The sequence below is a fragment of the Symphalangus syndactylus genome, chromosome 13 (genome assembly GCF_028878055.3).
Source record: "Symphalangus syndactylus isolate Jambi chromosome 13, NHGRI_mSymSyn1-v2.1_pri, whole genome shotgun sequence".
NCBI classification, from domain to species: domain Eukaryota; kingdom Metazoa; phylum Chordata; class Mammalia; order Primates; family Hylobatidae; genus Symphalangus; species Symphalangus syndactylus.
In genome coordinates, this window is record NC_072435.2 from 67757935 (window position 1) to 67774323 (window position 16389).

The window sequence follows — 16389 nt, forward strand, 5'->3', positions numbered from 1 at the left end:
CTGTGACTGACTCTTAGGAAGGCTTGGTGCCAAAATATGAACGGAGCCTATCCAATTTCCTCTTAGCAAATTTGAACTAGGAAATAGTTACAGAACGAGACAACTGTGGGAATTGAAGGTCAAAGGCAGTTGTGATGTATAGAGAGATTGGGTTGTCATGGATGGGGGTCTTGCAAGATGAAATTATGGAGAGAGAGATAGAGGAAGAGAGAGAGGGAGAGAGAGAAAGAGGGAGAGAGAGAGAAAGAGAGGTGGAAAGGAGAATCTGGCTGATAGAGATGGCAGCAGAGAAGTAGACACAGAATGACCATCTCAGTCACAGGGCAAAATATTTATTGAAAACCCCAAGGCTCAGCTTTGCTACAAAGTTTTATGCTTTCTGAGACCAAAATTGACTATAATTCCTGGTCTTCCTGATACCAGTTTGTTTGACACTTCCTGTGCATGTTTATCCTTAAATAGCCCCCTCAGTCGCATCAGCCCGTTGATTCACTTTCTTCCTTGGAACCAAAAAGTTTAACAAAAGTGAGTAGTGAGGCTGTAGTAATCAAAATAATTCATGTTTAGTGGGTATCTACTAGGTACTTTTTATTCGTTAACATCAATTTAAAACTGTCAGGAATCTTAGAGGCATTTGAGGTCCAGAGGAGTTAAATGACAGAGTCAAAAATAAGTAAATGTGTCAGAGCCAGGACTAGAACCTTGGTCTCCCTGATACCATAGTCCCTGATATTTACATACTGCCTCCATGAATAGAGGAAGGCTTCCCAGAGGAGGGGAGGTGCAGGTGATGGGGAGGATTTACAGCGAAGGAGAAATGGGCCTTTCACACAGAGGTAAAAATGTCATGAAGGATATAAAAGGGAATGATACATGGGCGAGAAATCAGGTGAAAAGTCAGACATGAGCTGAATATTCCTATTGTTAAATGTGGTCCACAGGAGTCATCAAATCAAGGCTTGGGAGTTAGGCAGGGAAGTTCAGACTCCAGCGGATACAAGAGAACTGTGCTCCATTTGTGACATGGTGAAAGATGGGCTGGTTCTGTGGAGAAATTAGAGTCAGGAAAAGGGGCGGAATGTCACTGCATAAACAAAAATTTATACTGAATATAACTTTCTCCTGAAACAGTTAATTATTTTCCCTTTCGAATCTTTACAGACGTCCATTTTCTTTGTTTTTTTTTTTTGGAGACGGCGTCTTGCTCTGTCGCCCAGGCTGGAGTGCAGTGGCGCGATCTCGGCTCACTGGAAGCTCCGCCTCCCGGGTTCACGCCATTCTCCTGCCTCAGCCTCTCCGAGTAGCTGGGACTACGGGCGCCCGTGACCACGCCCAGCTAATTTTTTGTATTTTTAGTAGAGACGGGGTTTCACCGTGGTCTCGATCTCCTGACCTCGTGATCCGCCTGCCTCGGCCTCCCAAAGTGCTGGGATTACAAGCGTGAGCCACCGTGCCCGGCCTCAGACCTCCATTTTCATCCCTAGATTTCTGTATCAGAAGGAGGCCTATGACACCATCTTTAGGTATGATTTTATAAAACTCCTCAATGGATAACTATACTTAAATGATGTTTTCTTGTCTTTCTGTCACAAACATCGTTCTAGACTGGGTATGGCTTGACTTTTCAGGAACCACTGGTGATCATAATGCTAAATGTACAGTAGGTTGTACTTCCGGAGTGTCAATCATCAACTGCGAGCTTTTGAGCCAAAATGTTCCTCTTGGGGATACCAAAAGAAAGGGGCAAATTGTTTGAATCCAAATGGAAAAAGAATTTAAAAAAAGAAAAGCAGAATGAAACTCGGTGGAACTCTTTTGACAAAAACATTGCCCATAGCCATTTGCTTCATTTTTTTTAACTTGAAAAAACCCTTATTTTGTGTTATGTAGACATAACATTATTATTTTTTAAAGGCTTAATTCTAAATGAAATTCTATTTTCTTCAGTTTAAATCTGTACCCCCCAGTTTTATTCTCACGTAGCCACCATTCTTTTAACACTGCCCACTAAAGAGATTTAGATTTTTATCTTCAGAGGTTTATGTATTTTCACATGTATCCCAGAAAGGAAAAATCTAGAAAAAGAAAGCCATTAAAACAAATGAACAGTTCTGTTTACCAAACAGCCTTTTGTAAAGCAAGACTTCAGTGGCAATTTTGTTGTTGTAACTGGAATTTGATGTTTTAGGAATAAACAAACCATGCAAATATAACAAACAACACCAACAAAATAAGGGATTATTTCATAGAGGAAAAAAAAGGCCAGAAAAAAGTAGTATTTTCTTTTTGTCAGAAGTATTTTACCTATAATCATTTTTTATATCTGTAGATCTCTATTATTTTCAGTCTTTCAGTGATTTTAATCAATGTTTATTAAGCCATGTTTCTCTCTATGTGGAGCACCATGGTTAAATCTTTCTATTGTAAGGATAAGTTTAAGTACTTTGAAATGAGGAACTATTTAGTGAAATCGACAACACAGCTAGGCCAATTCTCATTTTAATAGTAGGTTTGGGTTTTTTTTGCTTAAGTTGACTGGATAGTAACATGTGCAATTCACTATGCTTCGACACAAAATACGATTCTTGTTTTATGGAACTATAAACCAGGCATTTGATGTGGTGTATTCACTCAAATAACTTGCCAGTTTGTTGAAGGAAAAGGGTCTTATTCTTGTGGAACCACTCAAAACAATTATCAATTCAGTTGTCCAAGTATTTGGCATTGTTAACAAACTGCATAGAGACAGAACAACTCCAATATTTGGAGGGTCTCTTCTTTTTCTTAACCACCAACTGTTCCATGTTCATGAGAAAAAATAGTCTTTATTATTATTATTTTTAAAGGACACCTATACAGTTCAAAAACAAAAAGTATTGACTTGTAGTCAAAAAAGACAAATCCTATATTTCATTCTGGCACTTACTAGACCACATAACTTTGTTCTAATTTCTTTATCTTACCAGGCTTCATCTATAAAATAATAGTGTTTGGACAGGAACCGAAAACCAAATGCCTCATGTTCTCACTCATAAGTGGGAGTTGAACAATGAGAACACATGGACACAGGGAGGAGAGCATCACACACTGGAGCCTGTTGAGGGGTGCGGGGCTAGGGGAGGAATAGCATTAGGACAAATACCTAATGCATGCGGGGCTTAAAACCTAGATGACGGGTTGATAGGTGCAGCAAACCACCATGGCACATGTATAAGTATATAACAAACCTGCACATTCTGCACATGTATCCTAGAACTTAAAGTAAAATTAAAAAAAAAATAGTGTTTGGATTAAATAAAACTTTCAAGCTTAGGAAATTCACACAACAGAAAATTAAGAAAAAAATATTGTGGACCAACCCAGATTTGTCAACTTTTAGTTTGTCAAGTAATCACAAGTAACTCTTCCCCAAGAAAATCATCTTATTACCATTATTCCATTAAATAAAGTATTTTAACACGAAAAACATAGGAAGTCCACTTTCAGAATAACAGGCAATCCTTCACATTGAACAAATTGAGCCTTATCAAAACTTGCTACATTGCCCTTACTTTTTTCATTTTGACTTAAATGGTGAACACTTTGACAAGGAGTGACAGTAGCTTTGGGACTCTTATTCGGGAACTGCTGAGCTAGATGATTATTTATCTATATCTATCTACACCTACAAGCTCTACAGTTCTTTGATTTTATGATTCTATGTTTTGTTCCTTCCTTTAAGCATACATTTTTGCAGTTTGGAGGAAGATATAAGATCTTTTATCAGGTTTTTTTTTTTTTTTTTTTTTTTTTTTGGTGTGACTTCCTTGTGAGAACTTTTATCTCACTCATATCTTTCACAAAATCAAAGATATTTCAGAAAATTGTTTGAGCTAACATGTCTAGTGAGAAAAGGGGGCATGGAGGTTGGAGACACTGAGCAGGAACTCTAATTAGTGAGAATGAAGCCCAAGTCAGGGAGCCTTTTCTTATTTTCCTTTAATTAACCTTAGGACTTCTACTAAGAAAATGAGGCATAGGGGTGAGACTTCAGGGTTGGGCAGTGATAGGAGTATGGTCTAGATTTCCCATTGATTGGGAGAGTGTGTGAATGAATGAGTGAATGTCCTTTCTCACATCATTAAGATTTCTCCTGGTTAAAGAATTTAGGTTACGTTTATGATGTTCTAAAACTGTTTGGATTTGGGGAATCATTACAATTAAATGGATCATCTAGCAGAACACACTGAATCACCAAACTGACCGTAGAGATTTATTTTCAGAATTCAACACTATATTTATAGTAACATTAGCAACAGGGGAAACTGCTCTGAGACCACAATTAAGAGAAGTTGTGTATCATTTTAGGAAATTTTTTTTTGTTTATTTGCTTGTGGATGAACACTTTTTTTTCATTTGAAACTTCTTAAATCTTGGATGAAACTAGCTTTTAGCAGCTGTTCTCTTTTATGGGATTAATTTTAAAAGAAAAAAAGATGTAACATAAAATTAACACCTAAGCTATTTGATTACATATCAGACTGTAAATGTTAAAACAGAATCCCAGCTTTGACTTTCAAAGATTGTTTTGGGAATTTGTTTCGCTCAGGCTTCTTTTTGCCACTTGTCTCACACGTATTTCTTCATCAATTTTCTTACTAGAAGTGTGTATAGGGCAAGCAGCCCAGTTTTAGTAATTGTCCTTGCTTGGCTTTTGTCTAATCAACACCAGTCACTTGGATTTTTGCATACTGACATGCATTTTAAATGGCCCACAAGCATCATCAGAGGAAGAAACCTGGCTTGCTAGGTTTAAACCATGTCAGGTCATGAATTATATCCATCAAAGCCAAAATATTCAAATCCGAGGCCTGAAAAGTCCATTCTGAAATTGATGCTAATTTGGTGTACTTTTGTTTTTCCATGTATTGACATACACTAAAATTAGATTTTTATAAAGTTTCCCCTTGATAGGGTGGGCTAGGCATTCAAGGACAATTAAAACAGAAGCTGAGTGTTACAGACACATTATAAGTAACTGCCTAATTTGGAATTTCTTTTTCTTGGTAGGTCACCTTACTACAATTTAATGGTTTAAATTTAAGTTTGATCTCTATTCTTTTCACAAACAACATTCACATTTCTATTGGTTTTTAAAAAATGCTTATGCATAAGCCTAAAGTTTAAATCTTGCATTTACTTTTGGTTTATTGATGATTAAATTCATCATGATCTGAGGAAGATAAAAATAGGAAAGCAATGTGTGTCTTTATGATTGGGGTCCTTTGTGGTGGCATATGTATCATCTTTATGCTAGACACTTCTGGGATTTTGGTGTATTTTTACCATATTATATTTTAGAGATAAACTGTACTACACATGCATAATAAGTCGGCTGGGCCAGAAAAAAATTTGCTGAAATGGTTGAACATGAAAAGACTTGGGTGAAGTAATTTTATAGAGAGGAAAAGTTTCTTTGCTGCCAAGTTTGTTTATCTTGTCGTACTATTAGTTTTCAGGTAGCATAATTTCAAGGGATTTTCCTAATTGGCATAATCCTGTTTGAGTAAATACTTCATTGTTTATTTTAGCTTATACCGTAGTAACTAGTTTAATAGCTAAATTATATAAGCTTCTTTGAAATAACTTATCCTTTATATAGGATAAAGATTATAAGTTATATTTTTTATATGGTTTCATTTCTCTGGTGCCACTGAAAATATGTCTGTGTAAAAATACAAAAGAGAGTCTCAAAGTTTTGTAAAGTTCTTCTTTATTCATTCCATCACAAAAATATTTATGAATAGCTCATCATATCCTTGTCCTTTGCTAGACTCTTGGGATATAGTAGATGCTTCCCAGCTCACAGTTGGCTGGTTAGGGACAGATAAGAAAATGAGTGATTATGGTATATTGTCTACTATGTTAAATGAAGCAGAGGGCATTATGGCAAAGCTAGAGGCACATTCTTACTTTTGGATATTCATTGAATAAACAGTAGTGGGCAAATAATTTATCCACTGTAGGTAAACCAGTCCTTAAAAGTTTAAATAGCAGAAAACAAGCAATTTTTAAAAATTAGGCTACAAGAAAATGCCGTTTGATTTGGAAACATGAATCAGGTATATTTAGAGCAGATCTTGGGAAATCAGAGATTTACTCTGATGATAGTAAATGCATTGAACCCATTTTTACCCCTCCATGTTGGTAACGCAATAGCTTTTCTTACCGAGTCTTTAAAGTGGGTGTTGTATAACATTTTAAAGGCAAGCAAATGGAATTTGTTCAAAAAACCAATTTCTTTGGTTTCTGAGGACAATTTATAGCTCATTCCTATTTTGTTTCATTATTACATCACAGGTTGCATTGATAAATGGTAGAATCATATATCTCCATATTAAAGAAGAATAGGTGGTGGAAGTAGAACATTTTCTTTATTGTTTGTCCCGTTTGGATGGAGAAAAAAGAGGTTCCCATCTAGTTTACACCATGAAATTATGGCTTATTTATCCTATGCCAGTTCCTTCAGAGAGGAAAAAGATGTCTAGGGGCTTTTGATACCAGAAGGAATCCCTTATCCTGGATTCAGTTTGTTCTCATAAAAATTTAAGAACACTGATATGGCAGGAGCGGTGGAGGGAAAGCACCAAGAGAAACATAAGGGAATCAGAGAGATGAGAGATGAACGTGGGACTCCAAAAAAGATAAATTGATCAGCTGTCAGTGCAGTGGAATGAAAATGAAATCAGTGTAGGCAGTGCCCATTTCCCTCCTCATGCCTAGCCACAAACACTGCTTTAAATAAAACATATTTCTTTAATTTCCCATTTCTTGCTTGCTAACTTAAAGATAAATGACTTGCTTGCAAGTGCAGTGGAAAGGAAATAAAATCAGTAACAGGCAGTGCCCAAAATGCCCCAACTGCTTAATGGCCTGGCCTTGAGCAATACACAGTTTTTATGGAAAAGTTTTACTGTTCTGCTGTTAAGGAAACAAAAGCAACTCTCCCCACCTCCCTGCCCCCCACCTCCCAATTGTTAAAAAATAAAGGCAAAGAAAAGTAAAAAAAAAACCCAAAACCATAGCTCAAAAAAGCCAAAGCAATTCAGAATCATGCACATAGTTAGTTCATGTGGCCACAGGGATGTTACGTGAGCGAGCGGAAGTGTCACAACTGGAGCCGAGCAAGCAGCGCTCTGCCTGGAAAGCTACTCTCACGGCGATGGGAGAGCCTGTGGTCATGCTTCTGCAGCCAGGGGTCAGCGGCTGGTAATTAGACCCACGGGTGTTTCCACGTAGGCAATTGGATAAGCAATTAAATAGTTTGTGAGCAGCAGCTTGGAGCACTCTCAAAGGCTGGCAATTAGGCAGCTCTGTAATTTGAAGTAACTGGGTAGTTTCATACACAGGGCAGGACAGTTTAGTGCTGGGAAGTAGGAAAACAAAGTACTTTCAGAACGAAAATAATATCCTATTAAAAATAATAGGAGACATTTAGTGGGTAGTCTCTCCTGTGCCTGACACAAGCTTGGGTGGTTTACACCTACAGTTTCCTTCATCTTTAGAACAGCACTTCTCAAACTTTAGCATGCCTCAGATTCACCAGGAATGCTTGTTACAACACAGCTATCTGGGCCCCATTGCCAGGATTCTCATTCAAGAGGTCTGGGGTGGAGCGTGAGAATATTCATTTCTAACAAGTTTCCAGGTGATGTTGCTAGCTGTTGCTCGGAGAACCACATTTTGAAAACCACTGCCGACATGAAACCCTCTGTGGTAATAGTAACAGTAGCAAACTTTGAACACCTGCTGTATGCCAGGCAATTTACTAAGCAATTCACATCTGTTGTCTCATTTAATCTTTACAAAACTGTATTGGGTATATCATTTACTCTCTTTAAGTGTAGAGCTTTGGGCTCCCACAAGTCAAAAGACTTACCCAAAGACATAGATATAACAAGTAATGGAGCTGGGATTTGAATGTAAGTGTTGATCTCCAAAACCATGTGCTAACCACTATCCCATAGCACTTACCGGTGTCTTGTCTTTTCATATAGCTTGAGTCATATTTTTGACCTGTCCCTGTTTTCCAAGAAAAGAATGGAAAAAGCTACTGAAGATGATTAATTCTCTTTACTTACTTAGCAGGGACTGTAGAAATACAAGAAAGTTAACTCTCTCAGTGAATTGTATCTTGACAGAAAGACATTTCATTACTATGCTACCGAATGAACTAATTATTTCTGCTATGGAGCTGCTCACTTGTCACTTTGCTCTACTTCCAGTGCCTAAAAATAACTGTGAGATACAGACCTCCTGGGAAGGGTGGCATCAGGTATGGCTGAGCAAGCTGGGCGAGACTTCATGGAAGAGGTAGGACTTGAGCTGAAAAGGTGGGTGGACCCAGGTTTATGAGGGAAAAGGAATGAGTTGTGGGGCACTCTACGAGATGAGTGTGCCTTTGTATACATGCAGTGAGAAAAATGGCCCAACCTAGAGGAAGTTGTGTGACAAGAGGTGGAAAGATAGGCATGTTGAATTACATATGGATCAGTTTGAATGACTAGAATGAGAAGCTGGGTTTAGAAATGATTTGACCAACTCTACTTAAAGGAAAGTTGAATTAAGATGAGTGCACTCCTTGTCTATATTCTTTACTTCTTGTGCCAAGCTATTCTTGAGTTGCTATAAAGACATACCAGAGGCTGGGTAATTTATAAAGAAAATCAGTTTTATTGGCTCACTGTTCTGTGGGCTTTACAAGAAGCATGGTATTGGCACTTGCTTCTAATGAGGGCCTCAGGGAGCTTACAATCATAGCAGAAGGTGAAGGGCAGCCAGTGTATCCTATGGTGAGAGCTGGGGCAAGAGAGCCAAGGGGGAGCTCCTAAACTCTTTTTTTCTTTTTTTTTTTTTGAGATGGAGTCTCGTTCTGTCACCCAGGCTGGAGTGCAGTGCCATGATCTCGGCTCACTGCAAGCTCTGCCTCCCGGGTTCACGCCATTCTCCAGCCTCAGCCTCCCAAGTAGCTGGGACTACAGGCGCCCGCCACCATGCCTGGCTAATTTTTTGTATTTTTAGTAGAGATGGGGTTTCACCGTGTTAGCCAGGATGGTCTTGATCTCCTGACCTCATGATCTACCCACCTTGGCCTCCCAAAGTGCTGGGATTATAGGTGTGAGCCACTGCGCTTGGCCCCAAACTCTTTTAAACAACCAAATCTTGAGTGAACTGAGTGGGAACCCACTTATCACCCAGGGGATGGTGCTAAACCATTCATGAGAGATCCGCCCCCATGATCCAATCACCTCCCACCAGGCCCAGCCTCCAACATTGGCAATCACATTTCAACATGAGATTTAGAGGGAACTGACATCCAAACCATATCACTTCTTTAATAATGTCTCTTCCACAACTAATTATTTATTTCAAAAATATTTATTGAATATTTACTACATACTAGGTACTGAGTCTACTGGGCTAGGCACTAGAGTGATAGTTAAAGGACAGAGACACTGCTCTCAGAGACCTTACAATGGAGCCCCTTGCTATTCAATGATCAGCAGCATCAGTATTGGGCATCATCTCGGAGTTTGTTAGAAATGCAGAATCTCTGGTGCAGCCTAGACCTGCTGCATCAGAATCCACATTTAAACAATATTCTGAGGCAATTCATTTGGACCTTAATGTTTGAGAAGCACTAGACCATTCAGCTTTTAGCAATTTGCCTTCTCAAGTTTACTGAAATTATCACCACCTTTGAAGGATAGTCTGTCTTAAGAGATGAATACATTTCCTAGAATGAGCAAAGTAAAATTAGGAATTTATGAGGATGCGAAGGAAATAAAATCCTTGACTAATGGTTGTCAGGTCCTTGATTTAATGCCCCAAGTAATGGGGAGTGCACTCATTACCTTTCTATCTCTTCTTAAGCTTCTAACTCAGGGCAAAGAACTTTGGTGGTACCCAGTGAAGACTGACAGATTGGTTAGATGACGGAGAAACTAATACAAATTAAATCAGAAAATACAGATTGTCTTGAACATTTACCAATACATATTGATGTCCTACTGTAAGATTCAATGCAAGGACAAAAACAATGAGGAAATATATTTTTAGTAGATTTGAAGGTTGTCCGAATTGGAAAAGTTAACAATTAGAAATTTGGAATAGGAAAGAGTAGTAATCCAGGTGAAGAGAATTGAGACCTAATTTTAGAAAAGGTGTTTTGGGGAGATATTCTGAAAAATTTGTGACAGTAATGAGGTTAAAATCAGAGCTCTGTACTACTGAAGATTTCTTGTTCTATGCATTACAAGTGGATAGACATGGGCGATAGGAACTCAGGAGATAGAAATTCACAAACCTCAATGATTAAGTGTAGAGACAAGAATGCATACATATGCCCTTAGTAAATCTTGTCTAATCCTCTTGCCCATGTGGCATGAATACACTTCTAAAGATGGAAATGGGGACAACAATATCTTAACACCATCAGATTGAGCCAGTGCTTTGAATTTGGGGTTGAGGTAAAGTGTTATTTTGAACCCTGGTCATCTCTTAATATTTTTCTGTTAGGAGTACATAGACTTCCTGTTGGAAATCCTATTATTTCAAGAAACGAAGTTTTTTTAAAAAAAGCATTATTATGCCGAATAATTCAAATTTAAGTGACAGTGCATGGAGAGAAGTGATGTTTTATGGTCCAGTTATTTAGGGATTAAAGTCAACCGTTTGATTTTCTATAGCAAGTGGAATGGGTATAATTTTAGGTTTATTGAGAGTTTTCTGAATGGCTTTCCTAATTACTCTCTCTTCTTTTAATTCTTTGGAAGTGGAGAGAGAAGAGTAGCAGTGGCTTCTACCATTATAATTGTATTTCAAGGGGCACGGCATAAAATAATCACATTACAGTGCTCATGGAGAGTAAAATTCTCTGTGTAATATATTGTTCAGCAAATCATTCATCATCATAATTGCCATAGTCGACATTTTGCTCATTTGTAGGTCTTTTCTTTCTTGCCAGAATTTTTCTTCAGTAAAAATGATTTAAAGAGTAGCTACAGGGTTCAATCTGATTCTTCATGATAGAACAGAGATAAGAACAGTGTATTTTCCAAATCAGCTCCCACTCAAACTCTAGTTTGTTGTGAGTGCGCATTCCTTAGGAGCTTGCATTTTAAGAGTCCACAACTAAATTGGGGTTCTAGCACCAGAGCGGCTAGCAACCCTGCCCTAATAAGAAATGAAGGGGAGCCAGATATGGGTGTTTATAGTGTACCTTTTACAGGAAATTTCTTTTACCTGGCAGACGGCCTGATGCCCAGCTGTCTGATCTGCAACCAGGGGGTCCCTCAGCTAGGAAACTTGTTTAGCCTGGCAAATGCCCTTGTAGCTCTTGTCTGATCCATATCCAGTTTATGCATGCCTGACCATTGCTCTAGCACTGGGAGCCTGACCTTGTGTTCACTCTGGCCTCCCAGGGAAAACCCAGCCTTAGTAGGGCCCGAGTTCATCAGATGGAAGGCACAAATTCAATACACCACCACAATAGGAAATAAGTTCAAAGATTTATTACTTACAGATCCTGAGCGAGGAGGGTGCAATGATTGAGGGCAGTTCTTCATCCCCGGGTCACGCCAGGCAGGAATGAAGAGTCAGGCAGGGAGATGGACGAGAGCATGGCAACTAACAGTGGATATAAAAGGAATAGGATCTTCATCACTTTAAGTTCGCAGGCAAATGCCAGAATGATCCCTTTAAAGGAAGCAGCAGGAAAGCAGAGAGGGTAGGCAGGAGAGATGCCTCTAAGTTCTTACCTCTGGCCACAGCCTAATCCATTTGGGTGTGGTGTAGAACTGGAAACTGTGTCAAGGGTGACTGTGCCCTGCTTCTGGCATGAGAGAGTTAAACTTATACTCAAAATGGATGCTGAAGCAACATGAAATTATAAGAATTCACTACAGCTTGACAATCACAGAGAATTTCCTTTATGTGTTCTTGGGGGTAAATTCTAGATTCTAACAAGAGATTTCAGGGAGTACACCCCATTATTACTGCAAAGGCTTTATATATATTTTAGGAAGACCATTCCTTGAACTGCAGACGTTAAATACAAATGAACAGTGGACACCCATGTATGATACTAGAAATTAATTTGGCATTTAGTCATCTTTTATTTCAGTCTTTTCTGTGGTGGGCCAGAAAGATAAAGGAGACAGGAACCAAAACGAGACATTTGGCACCAAACACCAGACTGTACTTAGGTAGGCATATATCATGCAGATCTTCCCCTACCTCCTGCCAGCTACCTCTCTGCACACACACAATCATTCATTAAGTAAGGGCTCTCCGTGAGCACTGTAATGTGAGCAAACTGAGGGCACAGATGGTGTCATAATCATGTAGGCTTACCTTGTAGAGCCTTGCATTTAGGAATTTTTAAGTAACACTTGAACTGATTGAATGAAACATTGAGTACAATATTTCCCAGAAATTGTGGTAACAATTCAGAATGTTCTGATTTATATCTCTGGTGATCATATTTGGAAGCCCAAAATTGGAGACAATTGTTGGATAAGTGGGCAAGATATTTGAATTCAGAGCTGCCTTAAAAAACCCAGGGTGTACAATTGCCACATCTGTATTTCTGTTAAAGAACGTGAGGTTCATGAACAATTATTTTAGAAATGCTAGTGAGCAAGTTGGATAATACATTTAACACATTAAAAATAGTAAAAGTTGTAAATTTAATGTGATTTTTGTTAGACATAAGCACATTTAAGTAGTTAGGAATGGAAGTACATATGTAGGATGTGGGATAGAGCATTTATGGTAAGGCTGGAGATGCAGTTTTCTTTAGGTGCCAATATAAGGAGAAAAGAGTTTTAACATTTGTTGAGAACTTACCATTTATTATCTATTCTAAAACTTTAGAGCCAGGTTTTATTATACCTGTTTTGCCACTAGGAAATTGAAGTTCACAGAGGTTATTTGACTCCAAAACCTGTGCTGCACACTGTTTTATGTTAAACCATTGTAAAATCTTAGACCAACAAAAGGAAATCAGTAGCTAATACAATCTCTCCTAATCCCAAAAGTTATTCATATTAATTATCTATGAATGAAAATATCATGAGAATTTCCTTTGTGCTTTTTCCTTATATTTAATCAGCTCAAGGATTGTCCTCTCCATGAAGTTTGCTTTCTCTGTGCCTTTCAGGGTGGGTTAGCTGCCTATGGCATGTCAACATGTTGCATTTAGTTATCCTTTTCTGTGTCTGTCTCCCCCAAGAAACTCAGCTCCTAGAGCCTTGGTACTTGTATTAGTTCATTTTTTGTTGCTGTAATGGAATGCCTGAGACTGGATAATTTACAAACAGTAGAAGCATATTTGGCTCATGATTCTGGAGGCTGAAAAGTCCAAGAGCATGATGCCAGTATCTGGTGAGGGCCTTTGTGCTGTGTCATCCCATGGCAGAAAGTGGAAGGCCAAGAGGTGTGCAAGAGCAAGAGAGCAGGAGGAGGCCAAACTCACTCTTGTAACAAGCCCACTTTCATGACAACTAACTCACTGTTGCATTAACAACATTAATCCATTCATTTGGGCAGAGTGCTCATAACCTAGTCACCACTTATTAGGCCCCACCTCCCAAAACTGCTGCATGAACTTTGGGGGACACATTCAAACCATAGCACTACTCAAAGTGGTCTGCAGACTGCCAGCATCGACATCATCTGTGAGCATGTTAGAAATGCAGAATCTCAGGTTTCACCCCAGACCTACTAAATCAGAATCTGTATTTTAAGGAAATTTCCAGGTGATTTGTATGCATTTTAATTGAGAAGCCCCATCCTAGCACATGATTAGTACTATTTGGAGCAATTAGATGCAACAGTAAATGATAGTAACATACACGAAGCCCACTTCTCTGCTTGAGTTTTAGGAAGGTCTGGTGGCTTCAGCTTCCTGGAGTGGCAGAGACAAGTCTCAGGAGTGTCAGCTGACAGAGGTCTTTTCCTTCTGCTTCTGTAGTTGTTCTTTTCAGGCCAGGATGAGCTGCATGGCTGAAAGGAAAGGGAGATAGTCATGCTCCTCATACAGGGGCAGAGGAGCTTCAGGCACTCACCCTTCTGGTGCTCTGCCCCAGTATATCCCAGGCAGGAGCAAACAACTCTCAGTACACATGCGCTGTGATGCCAGAAGAAACAAAGGGAGAAGTAAATCTAAAACTTCATTTTTAGACCTTCTTCAGAGACAACGAGTAGTTTCTCCCCTTAATTATTTATGGTGTTACCTTGGTGGTATTTATAGATTATGATCAGGTTCCCTCCTTGAAGCTCATTCTCTAGACTGTATAAATTTAGTTTCCCTGAGTGTGTCTCATATGTCTTTTCCTCTGAGCCAAGTCTGAAATGCATTCTATTCCCCTTTGCGTGCTCTGTGATTTATCTGCATTATTCCCAAACTGCTTGAGTCAGATGAGTTCCTGCTTATGTCTTTTGCTGGTCTAGATTCACTGCTGCCTCCCTGCCTTTACCTGCTGTCCCTAATATGCATCTCTGAAATTTGCACTGGTATTATTATTATTTTTATTTTTATTGTCAGCCCACTGAAAACATTTAAATGTAGCAGAAAAAGACACTGTTTTCCCATTGCACGTAATTGGCTGTGGTTACACATAATACTAGCAACACTTTTAGGTAGGAAGTTCAGATCTGTGAAAAATCTATCGGCAAAATCAAGTAAATCTTCAAGCAGAACTGAGGAAAAAAGCAACGTATAGAAATTTCGAATCTGCAGGAATTTTCTGCTAACTGGAACTCGAAAATATGTTTCAGATGACTTTTTGTACAAGTGTTGCTGTGCCTGCTAATGTTTTCACACAGAATGTTGGAAAGAAATGCTTTTTCTCTTTCTTGGCTATACTTATTTATTAGATTGATGCCAAGCTTTTCCTCTGAAGCTTTTTATTGCCAATGTGAGAATTTATTCTACCATCCTGCCTTAGGCAAAAATCCTGTTGTTTTCTAACTAAGGACGGTAGTGATGATTGTTTTTCTGCTTGGCAGTTGTTATGTCACGGTTAGGGTTGATCATGTAAACAGAATGTGATCTTAATTGGTGTTTTCTACTTGTAGCTCTTGGTAATTTTTAAATAATTGAAGAAAGATGAAGAAATAGCTAAATTGACCTTCAGAACGTGGGATCACTGGTGGCAGAGAAAAGAACGCATTTGAGAATCAGTGTGTGGTATGCAGGAGACAGAAGTACTTTGCCAAAAGGAGTTAGAGTGTAGGTTCTAGCTTTTTATCTGACATCCACTCGTTATATGACTTTGCCCATGTCACTTGTTTGTACTGAGGATAAGTTTCTTCTACTTCACAAGGCTATAAAGAGGATTCAGTGGTTGTTGTATGTAAAGCCCTGTGCAAACAATGATGTGCCGTAAACATATCAGGTCGCAGATGATGATGAAGATGCTGTTGCTACTGCTGCTTATGGTAATGTAACTTAAGTCCCACGAGGAAGACATATTCTAGATAAATTTTGTGAACCTACAACGTCTTTATAGAGAGATACTAACAAAAGGAGACTCTTAATATATGATTTCTCCAAGAATTTCAAGATATCGTAATCAACATGGTTTGAGTTCTTTAAAGAAGAAAAAGCCTTTAAACTCTTTCTCTTTTGAAATTGGCCTTACATAGGAGGAAAGGATCATATTAAAGTAAATAAATTCAGTCTATCTGTATTTTCAGTAAAAGAGTATTTCTTAAGTAAAAATTCTAGAAATAACCTTTTTCTTTGATGTGTTGAATATTGTGATCTGTTGTAGGACAGATAATTGCCATCTCACTTTAACTGAATTTCCAGCACGGTGGAGCAATCCCTATGTAAAAGTCCACCTTCTTCACATCTCTTGATTTCTTAGGATACTCCCATAATTTTTTCCTTTTTGGTAAATTTTCACTGTCCTGAAGCTCTTACACAGTTTAATTTCTACTAATTATGTTTACCTTATATTTTACTGAAAATATTGAAACTTTTACTTTCAAATTCCTCCTTTACCTTTACAATAATATTGACTAGTATTACTATCTTCATCCACTGTTATCTCAACAAATGAAGTATCATTTCTTATCTTCAAGACTATCTTTCTATACCTATGCCTTAACCCTTACACCTACTGGTTATGCCATTTCACACTGAAAGTGTACCTTAATAAGACTGTTTAAGTTTTTTGGGGTCTCATTTGCCTCATCTCTAAGGAACGTCAGCATAGAGCTGATAGGGTACTCCAATTCTATTTTCCTTTATCTAGCAGGATTTTGCTTTCATAGTTATGTTTCTAATGAGCATCGTCTATTTTTCCTTTATTGATTTTATTCCTTCTGCCTGAAAACAGA

The 16389-nt window shown here is 38.4% G+C and overlaps 1 protein-coding gene across 1 annotated transcript in view; it reads left to right on the forward strand.

The window, feature by feature from the left end:
- The window catches only part of TRHDE (thyrotropin releasing hormone degrading enzyme), a 400153-nt gene that overhangs the window by 51339 nt on the left and 332425 nt on the right, over positions 1-16389 (forward strand). The gene's annotated exons all lie outside the window — the stretch shown is intronic.